Source organism: Carettochelys insculpta, chromosome 5 (genome assembly GCF_033958435.1).
Source record: "Carettochelys insculpta isolate YL-2023 chromosome 5, ASM3395843v1, whole genome shotgun sequence".
In the NCBI taxonomy this organism is placed as follows: domain Eukaryota; kingdom Metazoa; phylum Chordata; order Testudines; family Carettochelyidae; genus Carettochelys; species Carettochelys insculpta.
In genome coordinates this window covers 101,641,828-101,654,686 of record NC_134141.1, presented here as the reverse complement: position 1 = coordinate 101,654,686, position 12,859 = coordinate 101,641,828, and positions in this window count along the sequence as shown.

Sequence of the window (12,859 nt, the reverse complement as noted above, 5' to 3'; positions counted from 1 at the left end):
CAAGCTGGGTGGCTCAGAGCAGTGACCATTGTCTGGGCACCCAGTTTAGATGGCAGCACAACATGCCAGCAGCAGCACAGAAGAATGGGTGGCATATTATGGAATTGCCACTCTTCTTTCTGCACTGCTTGTGGTGATGACACTGCCTTTGGATCTGGGCAGCTGCAGAGCAGTGGCCACTGCTGGCAGGTCACCCAGCTCAGAAGCCAGTGCCACCGCTAGCAACAGCACAGAAGGAAGGTTGGTATGATATGGTATTGCCATCCTTCCTTCTGCACTGCTGCTGATGGTGGGAGTGCCTTCTGAGCATCACAGCTAGCAGCAGCGCAGAAGGAAGGATGGCATGGTGTGGTACTGTCACTCTTACTTCTGCACCACTGCTAGTGGTGGCACTGACTTTTCTGACCTGGCTGTGCTGCAAGCAGCTACCACTCTCTGGCTACCCTGCTCAGAAGTCACTTCTGCTACCAGCAGCAGTGCAGAAGGAAGTGCAGCATGGTAAAGTATTGCACCACTTCATTCTGCACCTCATCTGGTGGCAGAAAGCTAGGTGCCACTGGCCAGGTGTCTACTTCAGAAGGCAATACCACTGTCAGCAGCAATCCAAAAGGAAGGGTGGCACTGTAAGGTATTACCACTCTTCTTTCTCCATCGGTGCTGGCAATGGGTCTAATTTTCAAGCTGAGCAGATGGAAAGTCAGTGCTGTCACCCACAGCAGCACAGAAGGTGGCAAGATATGGCATTGCCTGCCTGCCTTCTGTGCCACTGCTGATGGCAGTGCTAAATTCCAAGCTGGGAGGCCATAGAGTGGCACCTTTTGGCCACGCACCTAGCTTAACAGCCAGCACTGCCACCAGCAGCAGCACATAACAAAGGGTGGCATTTTATTGCATTGCTATCCTTCCTCCTGCACTACTGCTGGGGATGGCACTGCCTTTGGCTTTAGGCAGCAGAAGAGCAGTGCCTGCCAGTAAGTGATCCAGCTCAGAGGTCAGTGCCATCACTAGCAATAGTACGGAAGGAAGGTTGGTATTGCCTCCCTTACTTCTGCACTGCTGCCAGTTGTGGGGCTGCCTTCTGAGCTGGGCAGCTGGAAAGGCAGTGCCACTCTCAGCAGCAGTGGAAAAGGAAGGGTAGCATGGCATTGTATTGCTTCCCTTCCTTGTCTGCACTGCTGGTGGCAGCATTGACTTCCAAGGGGCATGGCTGGGAATCAGCGGCAGCTGGTTAGGCTCCAGCAGCAGCACAGAAGGAAGGGTAACATTACGGTATTGTCACCCTTCCTCTGTGCTGCTGCTCACAGTAGCTGTAATTTCTAAGCTGGGCATCCAGAGAATGTGGGCACCAACTGCACAAACCAGTCTGCCACCAGCAGCAACACAGAACATAGGTCTGCTACTGCCACTCTTCCTTCTGTGCCACTGCTGGTAGCAGCACTGCTTTCCCGGCTGAGCAGGTAGAGAGTGCCAGCTGCTGGTAGCAGCACTGCTTTCCCGGCTGAGCAGGTAGAGAGTGCCAGCTGCTGGTAGGGCTCCCAGCTCAGATGTCAACACTGTCATCAGCAGCAGCGCAAAAGGAAATGTGACATGGTATGTGATTGCCACCTTTCCTTCTGCACTGCTGCTGGTGGTGGGGCTGCCTTCTGAGAGGAGTGGCCAAAGAACAATGTATGGAAGTATGAGTTACATTGTAAAAATCACACTATGATTCAATGTTGCTTCTGAGCTCAAGAAGGGGAAGTTATGTTGATGCTGTGTGTAGGAATGTAGGGTGGGTTTGGATGGAGCCAGGTGTGCCTGGGAAAGCAGGAACCAGAGCAGCGGGTGCTAGACGGTAATTAATTAAGGTAACCAGAGAGTCATAAACAGGAGACTGCTGAAGGTGATATGGAAATGAAGATACGTGACTAGTCTCAGGGGCTATGTGGGGTGTGTGTGTGTCTGGTTTGTTTTTAGTTTCTTCTTTGTTTATTAACTTGCCTTCTTTTGTCTGTATAAATTGAGAGACCTGAGCCCAAGGCGGGGGCTCACCTTCTTCTGAATGTATTAGCAGAGCAGCTTTGCTAATAAACAGAGTGGTCTGACAAATTGTGAGTCTCGAGTCTAACTTTGACAATTTGGAGCTTCCACCAACATGGCAAACATCTTCACTGAGGCTGTGTGATCCCTGACTGCTTTGCAGGACGACCATGGCAGCCGGCGCCTGGACATTTAGTTCAAACGGTCCTCTGCGAGACAGAAAGGTGCACAACTGCAGCACAGTCTATGCCATCGAACCTGTTGGTGCCCACTCTGTTCTGGTAGGGGTCCCGGGAGGTAACTTCTGGAATCTGATCCTGATCAGGTAATTATTCTTGCTGAGTTTTGACCAGTCTGAGGACTGTCCTGTCTCTGTGTCTATCCGTCCTCCCTGTGGCGTGCTTGAGTCAGGGCACTGTCTCCGTCCAGGGACCGGCTGACCAAGGTGTTCCCATCCCCGCAGTCCAGATAAGTGAAATCTGCACAATTGCAGCTGCACCACACCTTGGGTATAATCCCTGGTGTGAAAGCAAGGGTGATTGAGGCAGTAGCCTGTGGGCTCCTTTCTATGTGTGTTGCACCGGGTACCACTCTTACAAGCCCGAATTTCCTTCTTGTGTGAGTGGTGTGTGAAGTCCTCCTGTATGGGTAACCAAACGTCTAAGGTAGAACAGTTCCCTAAGGGGATGCCGGCTCATTTTATGTATTTTAGAAAGGGTCCAGACTCCTGTAGGTTTCTGGAGAAATGGTCTAAACTGACCCTGGAGGACCCCAAATTGCAGTGGCCACTGTTAGGTTCTTGGGACAAGGACCGAGTGAACACCTTAAAAGACAAACTCGTCCTCCCAAAAACTAAATTGGCTAAAGGAGAGGTAGACTGCTTCATGCAGTGGTGGGAAGAGGCAAATCATAGATGGACTGAATCAAAGTTCACCTCTCTTAGAAATTCTAATGATAAATTAAAAGCCCAATTGGATGCAGTCCCTCCCACCACCAGTCTGAGTGCTCCCCTTTGCCCAGTTCTGTGTAATGATCCGGATCAAACCCAACCCCCACTGTACTCCTGCCCTAGTAAAGGAAAAGGGAAAGAAATGCCCTTGGTAACTACCGATGATGAGAGCAGTGATGAGCATGAGGAAGATACCCTCGTTGGCCTCGCAGCCCTGCAAAATGTTATGAAAAGACAACCCAAATCAGACCGCAAAAATTCTCCTGATCTCGCTACCTGGACAAGAATCTGATGGGAGGTTGAAAAAGGACTCTGATAAAAATGTTGTGGCCCCTTTACGGGTCCTTAAGATGGAAGGAAGTGAGCCCGTAGGGAATTATAAACCCTGGACCCGAACGGAACTTTTGTCTATAGTTAAAGGTTTTCCTAAGCCACAGGAAAATCCTATCAAATTTGCTGAGGAGTTTCTGTTAATCTGTGAAACCTATGAACGCTCCGAGACAGAGCTCCTCCAACTGTGTAAACTGTTAGCCTCTACCAGTCAGTATGAAAAATGGTTGACTGCCGCAGACTGGCCAGCTGAGGCACGCCATTCAACCACGAAAAGTACTGGCCCAGATACTGCATATAGAGACCGGTGTAGGGGTCTTTGGAGCCGCCTGTATGAAGCCATTCCTAAAGTGTGGTCCCCTAAAACAAACTGGACAGCCATACGCTGCTGTAAACAAGGGCAAGGACAGAGCCTGGGAGACTACTGGACCCAGCTAACTGATATTTTCCTACAACATTCGGGAATACTACAGCCTGATGTAAATGGACAGGGAGCCCTGGCACATGCATTTGTTGACGGCCTTCTCCCTGCTATAGGCAGTATGTTAAAATGAATAAGTGTCAGGTGGGAGACCGAGACCATGGTCAAATTGCAGGCAGTAGCAGAGCATTGCTACTGCGCTTTAAAGGGAAAGGTGGAACAGTCCTTCCAAAGGTTAATGGCTCTGCAAATGCAGCACTACTCAGGGCAGAGCAGGCAGCACCGGGGACGGGGATGCGGTTGCGGGGAGGGGGGGGCGTGGGGCTGGACTTTCGGGGGTTTGTAATTACTGTAAGCAGCCCAGACACTGGAAGAATGAGTGTCCAAGCCAACCTAGTAACCATGCAGGAAACCAGCTAAACTCTCTGCTGGTCCCATCAGCTAATCTCCAACCCTACTTTGTGCCACAACAATGACGGGATGCTGGGGAACCTCAGGAAATTTTATCCCCTTATTACCTCTATCCCTCCTGGGGAATGTGTCCTAACTATTAATGATCTTTCTCTCCCTTTCCTTGTTGATACTGGAGCTTTTCTTTCTACAGTCCACACCACTGACCAACCTGCGGTCCCCTGATCTGGAAAAACTGTCTGCTGTGAGCATTACGGGAATCCCTACCTCTTTTCCCCTTTCAAAACCTTTATTGGTTCAGGTTGGCCCCCTCTCTGAGGACCATGCATTCCGTCTCTCTGATTCCACTCCTGTAAATCTTCTGGGTCGGGATTTGCTATGTAAACTTGGCTGTACTATTTACTGTTCCTCAGACAGTGTCTGTCTACAAATTCCTCAGTCTTCCCTGTGTGATTCTGCATCCTGCCTGCTGTCCGAAACTTCCCTTTCCGTGCTGGTTCCTTGTTGCCCCTTAGTCCCATCCCTCGAATGCCTAATTTCACAGGTTCCGTCCTCTCTATGGCCATCACATCCGTCTGAAGTGGGCTGATTAAATACTGATCCCGTTCGCATTACTGTAGACAATTCCAAACCTCTGCCTCGCCTGTCTCAGTACCCTTTAAATCCTGAAGCAGAGGCTGGCATTGCTCCAGTTATAACTGCACTGAAGGAACCAAGGCATTATTGTTCCATGTTCCAGCCCCTGTAACACCCCTATCCTCCCAGTTCGAAAGGCTGATGGTAAATCGTGGCGGTTTATTCAGGATCTCTGAGCTATTAATCGCATTGTCATACCTACTTTTCCAGTAGTCCCTAATCCAGCCACAATACTGGCTTCTATTCTGCCAGATGCAACCCATTTTACTGTTGTGGATTTGTGTTCTGCTTTCTTCTCTGTCCCGGTTCACTGAGTCCCAGTATCTTTTTGCCTTTTCTTATAAGGGTCAGCAATACACATGGACTACACTTCCCTAGGGGTATAGAGAGAGCCCATCTTACTTCTCCCAAGCCCTAGCCAGGGATCCTGCTGACCTGGTTTTCCCATCAGGATCTACACTGATCCAATATGTAGATGACTTACTCCTCTGTTCCCCTTCATTGTCTGCCTCAGAAACTGATTCGTTGGTGCTCCTTACTGCTGTAGCAAACAAGGGTCATAAGGCTTCCCGCTCTAAATTGCAGCTCTGCCAAACCTCTGTCACGTACCTTGGCTTTCTTCTTTCCCAGGGCTCCCGTACACTTTCTCCCACCCGGGTTCATGCCATCCTTAGCTTTCCCCAACCTCGCTCTCCACGCCAGGTCAGAAAGTTTTTAGGCATGACAGGTTTTTGCAGGCAATGGATTCCCCAATATGCTTCTCTTGCTAAACCGCTCCAGGAGCTTACTCGGTTCTCTGTGCCTGACCCCATGCCATGGTCCCCAGAAGCAAACGCTGCCTTTACTTCTCCTAAACAGAGCTTTGTTTCTGCCCCTGCCTTAGGATTACCTGACTATTGCAAGTCTTTCACCCTTTTCTGTCATGAACAATCTGCTTGTGCACTCGGGGTCCTTACCCAAGAGCATGGTGACAAAAATCACCCAGTAGCTTATTTCTCTGCCACCTTGGATCCTGTTGTCCAGGGTTTACCCCACTGCCTGCACACTGTAGCCACCGCAGCATGCCTTGGAACCCTGGTGGAAGGGTCCATACCAGGTACTGCTCATTACCCAGACAGCTGTAAAGTTATCTGGCATCGCAGCATGGATTCACGCTTCACAGTGTAAGAAAGCACCATCACCAGAGCACCAAGCACCACCTCAGGACCCCGCAGAGCCAATTTTGGCTCCAGAAGAAGATGCAGAGGAACAGCCTGCAATACCTTACAACCTACACCCTCGTAAGGGTTGCCAGAAGCGGACGGTAAGCAGATAGCAGGACCCAAGAAGAAGCAGTAGTAAGCCTAGCACCTGCTGCCTGGTGGACATAAAACCATGACTGCAGTTCCCTCAAGAGAGGTTGTCAGAACCAGAAAGCGTCTTGCCTCCAACATGTGCCCCTTATAGAACCTAATCCTTGGCTACTGGTGTCTTAAGGTCTGGGGAATCTGAAGTGACAAAGACAATTCTTTTATTCAGCAGCAAGTGTGGATAGCTCAGACTCTCAATATCTCTAAGTGCTGGGTCTGCAGCCACACCCCACCTCACTCACGAGCTAGAGTCCCCATCATGGCAATTCCTCATAATTCCTCAGACCTCACGGGAGGACCTCATCCACTTGAAAAGACGTGGAAAAGAAATGACACTTGGGGACTGGTGAGAACAAATGCTTCTAAATGGATAAGTGTGGTGGACAGAAAGGGCCACTGGTGCTAGGTATGTAATGGGACAGGGCTGAATTTAGGGAGGAGCAGCTGTTTCCAATATATTGTGACCCATGGTGTATGGAACTATTCAAGTAAGATTGGAGAATGGCAAACCGGGTATAGGGATATGAATTTTTTTCTCAACCTGGGATCAAACAGGAAAATCAATCTCTTGCTCCCCCTACAGCCTCCCTGAGAAAAACAATGCAATCCTTCAATGCCATGCAAATGTTACTGCTCCCCGGAAGGAAGATTATCCTGTGCCCTTTGGGGGATATTACTCCTCTTTTATAGACGCCTATATGTCAAATAGGCGCAGCCAACCTTTCCCGGCTTTAATAGGGCATCATTGGGTCTGTGGGACAAAAGCTTATACCACGTTACCAGCTAACTGGTCAGGTGTCTGTTATCCTGCTCAGCTTTTCCCGCAATTCCATGTCCCTCACTGGAACAGAATGCTGTGTATATATACCTGATAATACCAACAACATAATAAATCACACTAGCCACTTGGAGCAAATTGCCTACCTTCCCCATGAAGAGCCAAGTTCCTTGTGGCAATGGCTAAGTAGCTTATTTAATTTCTCTAGCCTAGGAAACTGGTTGTTTCAAGGAATTCTGACTATTTTATTTGGAATTTTAATGATTTTTGTATGTTTCCAATTAATCTCTTGTTGTATCCAAAGCTGTGCTAGACACACCATCCAGCGGGTTACCCCTAACCAGAGTGCTAACCTGATGGTTTTAAATATCATTGATGAAAGGAATGAAAAGGAACGGTTAATGTATGTAGCCCAGTAATTGTTGGTCATAGGCATAGCTTGACCAAAAGGAGGGATTGTGGAAGTATAAGAGTTACATTGTAAAAATCACACTATGATACAATGTTGCTTCTGAGCTCAAGAAGGGGAAGTTATGTTGATGCTGTGTGTAGGAATGTAGGGTGGGTTTGGATGGAGCCAGGTGTGCCTGGGAAAGCAGGAACCAGAGTAGTAGGTGCTAGATGGTAATTAATTACGGTAACCAGAGAGTCATAAACAGGAGACTGCTGAAGGTGATATGGAAATGAAGATACCTGACTAGTCTCTGGGCTATGTGGGGGGTGTGTGTGTCTGGTTTTTTTTTTTTCTTTGTTTATTAACTTGCCTTCTTTTGTCTGTATAAATTGAGACACCTGAGCCCTAGGTGGGGGCTCACCTTTTTCTGAATCAAAACAAACGTATTAGCAGAGCAGCTTTGCTAATAAACAGAGTGGTCTGACACATTGTGAGTCTCGAGTCTAACTTTGACAAATGGTCTCCTGTGAGGTGCCCAGCTTGGATGGCAGCACTGCTACAAGCAGCAACCCAGAAAGAAGGGTGGTGTGACATGGTATTGTCACCCCTTTTTCTGTGCCGCTGCTGGTGGCATCTCTACCTTCCAAGTTGTGCGGCCAGAGAGAGATGGAGCACAGCTTTGAAGTCAGTGCTACCACTGGCAGCAGCACAGAAGGAAGTGTAGCAGGGCATGGTATTGCCATCCTTCCTTCTGAGCTGCTGCTAGCAGTGGCAATATTTAGTAGGCTGAGTGGCTGAAAGCAGTCACCACTCCAGCCACCCAGCTCTGTAGTGAGAGCTGCTTTCAGCCAGCCAGATGTGAAGGCAGGGAAAAAATCATGGAATTTTTTTTCAGATTTCCAAAGTCTACCTGGACAGAGATTGGAGAACTAAATAAGAGGTCATAACAGGAAAACCCAAACTTATGGTGACCCTACAGGCAACCCTCCTGCAATTGCCTTGCCACCCCCTTTTGAGGTGGGACCCCACGAGAGGATTCCTCTACAACCTTCAGGTTCGACACAGCCAATAGTTCTTGGCAGACGCTTTCCCACAACTTCCATGATTGTAGATTCTCAGGAATGTTTTTCAGTTTTAAATCTCTGTCTGGATGGAGGCTGGAGGACCAAAAAGGAGGTCATGTTCAGGAAATCCCAGATGCATGATATGTCTGTCAAACATCAGCATCCCTTGAATTAAGTGGCCACATACTTCTTTGTACAAAGAAACTTATCCATGAATAAAAACACTGTGTCCACATTGTGTCCATTGTATCAGCTACAATTTATACAATGGGCACAAAACAGACATCAAAACACTCCAGATCCACAAACCAGTTAGTCAACATTTTAATGGAATGGGGCAGTCTGTCAATGACCTAAAGGTATGTGTGTTACTGAAGATGAATTATTGCACCGTTCTGGAAAGTGAAGCAGCCCAGCTGACTTTTATATTCAAATGTGGCACATTAACACATGGTTTAAATTGTGATGGGAACTTTCTGAGTCACTATAGGGCCTGGTCTGCATACTTGGCTCAATCTAATTCTTGACCTTCCCCCCACCCCTCCACTCTCTGATTTGCTCACCTTGATTATCTTTTTCTGATTTGTCCTCCTTGCTTACTGTTTTTGGTTCTGTGTGCCTTAAATATTGAGTCTGTTGTGGTCTGGCTATGGTCTGAAGAAGTGGGTCTGTCCCACGAAAGCTCACCTAATAAACTATTTTGCTAGTCTTTAAAGTGCTACTTGACTGCTTTTTGTTTTGGTAGTATATAGACTAGCACAGCTTCCTCTCTGTTATTATACAACCTTCTATTAACTCTGTAGTCTCCTGTCAATTGCGGCCTCCTCCTCCTTAATTTTCTGAAATAGCAAAAATGAAACTTAGCCTCCAAGAGATGGTATGTCAATGCAAATTTCTTTGTTTTATAAGCATGGCTGACCTCAGATAAATTAACATCAGGAGCCAAATAAAAAAATCATGGCTCAAAATAATGAGATTAAAGAGAAATAATTAAGTTTGGGTCTTTTTATGTGTCTTTGCTTTCTGAGCCTTGAGGACACACCCTCAGGTCATGTTTTCAGCCTTTTCCCTGCAAACCGGAAGATGTAAAACACTTTTTACATGAAAGCAGATGTTGCATCTACATTCCAGAACCTATGTTGACATAGTTGTTCCAGCATAGCCCCCTAGCTTAGATGCAGCCAATATGTATAAGCAGCAGTTTTTCTTTTGGCGTAACACAAACACTTCCCCTAAACAAGGCCCTCCTAGTCTCACAGCATGATCAGTCATACCTAGCGGTGAGAACAGTAGTAGTTACAGACATGGGTCAGAGCTAGGAGCAGGAGTCCAAGAGCAAGCCAAAAGGCTGGTCTAACTGACTCACTGCAAGGGCAGAAGGGACCATCATGATCACCTGGTCTGACTTTCTGCACATTTTAGGCCTCAAACTACACCCATCCATTTCTGTAACAGACCCACAGTCTCTAATCATGATAGGAGGACTTCAGTAACTCAGAGATGTCCAGTTATGACTAATCATGATTTTATGATGTCAAGTTACACTAATTGAAACCAGAAAGTGACCCTGCCCCATCCAACACCCTAGGCCTCTGCAAATCTGATCCACTGAAATTTCCTTCCCAGCCCCAAATATGAGGTCAATCAGACTGTGAGTATTTTGGCAAAACTCACCAGCCAAACATGTAGAAAATAATTCTTTATAATAACTCAAAGCTAGGGTGACCATATTTCCCTATCGTGAATATAGGGCACTGGTTAAATTAGCCATACTCAGCCAAGTTCTGTGGCAATCAATCAGAACTGTGCAGTACAAATGTTCAAATTACATCAAGTTGACTGACCCCATTTAAAAATACTGTGTAACTGGGGTATTTTTATTTACCTTCTGATCTTTAAAATTTGCACAGGGATAAATCACACACCACATTCCGTATGCCTCTCCCACCTGGGGAGACCAGACCTAATCTTCTCTGCCCTCCATTCCTGGCTGGGTCACTGGGATGGCCTTGCCTCTCTTGGTACTTGGTTTAGTGTCTTCTCAAGGCAACACAGAGGGGGTATGCAGGTTTCACATAAGAGCATGACCAGCAGCAGCCATTCAGCATTGTGCATGAGGGAGGGGACGGGAGCTACTTCCAGCCACAGGGAGGTGAGGGTGGGAGGTAGGGATAATGTGGCCTGTATATATGAGAGGTCACCCTTCCCTCCCACATTCTTAAGCCCCTATGGCCCAGGGTGCAAATAGGCTGAAAATAGTTTCCTCCCTGCTACTGCAAAGCCTAGCCGAGGGGTCGGAGAAGCTTTCCCAGGCCAGTGCTGTGTGGGGCTTTGGCACACACAGGTCTTTGCTCCTCCTAGATAGCACCCTGGGCCATAGGGTCTTAGATTTTTCCTGGGCAGAGGCAGTGGGGGAAGGAAGGAGCCTGCCAGCCAGGGTACTGGTGAGCTGAATGATCTGACCAGTGGGGGCAGCAGGGCTGGGGAAGGGTTTTAAGGGACAAAGCAGGGAGAAGACAATGAGAGGGAAAGCACGTGAAGGACCAGTCCGCGGGCGGCAGAGGTGACATATTGTGGGCCACTGCCAGACCACATGCACCTATCACCACAGCAAGTGGCCAGTGCGGGCTGCAAGCAGGGGGTGAAGGGAGCCTGCTGCCCAAGAGGCGGCACACGGCAGGGACTGCACTGCTGGCCATAAGAACATAAGAATGGCTATACTGGGTCAAACCAAAGGTCCATCCAGCCCAGTATCCCGTCTGCCGACAGTGGCCAATGCCAGGTGCCCCAGAGAAGGAGAACAGAAGACAATGATCAAGTGATTTATCTCCTGCCACCCATCTCCTGCCCTTGTACTGAAGGCTAGGGCACCATACTTTACCCCTGGCTAATAGCCATTTTTGGACCTAACCTGCAAAAATTTATCGAGCTCTTTTTTAAACCCTAATAGAGTCCTGGCCTTCACAGCCTCCTCCGGCAAGGAGTTCCACAGGTTGACTGTGCGCTGTGTGAAGAAAAATTTCCTTTTGTTAGTTTTGAACCTACTACCCATCAATTTCATTTGGTGTCCCCTAGTTCTTGTATTATGGGAAAAGGTAAATAATTTTTCTATATTCACTTTCTCCGCACCATTCATGATTTTATATACCTCTATCATATCGCCCCTCAATCGCCTTTTTTCCAGACTGAAAAGTCCCAGTCTCTCTAGCCTCTCCCCATATGGGACCCGTTCCAAACCCCTAATCATCTTAGTCACCCTTTTCTGAACCTTTTCTAATGCCAATATATCTTTTTTGAGGTGAGGAGACCACATCTGCACACAGTACTCAAGATGTGGGCGTACCATAGTTTTGTATAGGGGAAGTATGATATCTTTTGTCTTATTATCTATCCCTTTTTTAATAATTCCTAACATCCTATTTGCTTTACTAACTGCCGCTGCACACTGCGTGGATGTCTTCAGAGAACTATCCACTATAACTCCAAGATCCCTTTCCTGATCTGTCGTAGCTAAATTTGACCCCATCATGTTGTACATGTAATTTGGGTTATTTTTTTCCAATGTGCATTACCTTACACTTACCCACATTAAATTTCATTTGCCATTTTGCTGCTCAATCACTCAGTTTGCTGAGATCCTTTTGTAGTTCTTCACAATCTGTTTTGGTTTTGACTGTCCTGAACAACTTGGTGTCATCTGCAAACTTTGCCACCTCACTGCTTACCTCATTTTCTAGATCATTGATGAACAAGTTGAACAGGATCGGTCCCAGGACTGACCCTGGGGAACACCACTAGTTACCCCCCTCCATTGTGAAAATTTACCATTTATTCCAACCCTTTGTTTTCTATCTTTTAACCAATTCCTGATCCATGAAAGGATCTTTCCTCTTATCCCATGACCGCCTAATTTACATAAAAGCCTTTGGTGTGGGACCGTGTCAAAGGCTTTCTGGAAATCTAGGTATATTATGTCCACTGGGTGCCCCTTGTCCGCATGTTTATTAACCCCTTCAAAGAATTCTAATAGATTAGTTAGACACGATTTCTCTCTGCAGAAACCATGCTGACTTTTGCCCAACAATTCGTGCTCTTCTACGTGCCTTGCAATTTTATTCTTTACTACTGTTTCTACTAATTTTCCTGGTACTGGAAAAGTGGGTCCCGAGCCCCAAACTTGCATCCCCATATCATCACCATCCCTCGGACCTGCCCGCTCACCGCTGGTGGGCGGGCAGCTGGCGTGCAGGGACCCGCCCGCAGCACGCACGAGAAGGGAGAGACTAAGCATAAGAGACAACTGGCCCCTTTTAAAGAAGTGGGGAAGACTTAACTATGGGCCTGTCCCTTTAAAACGGGCCCGCCGGTCACCTCGCCTCTGCCTCACACCCCCGCTGCCCGCCCTGTCCTCGGGCCAACCACCTGAGGAGAAGCTATGGCCTGGCCCCGCCCCTGCTGCCAGGGTACGGGGAAGTGGGGCAGTGGCAGGACGGAGAAGAAGGGGTTAA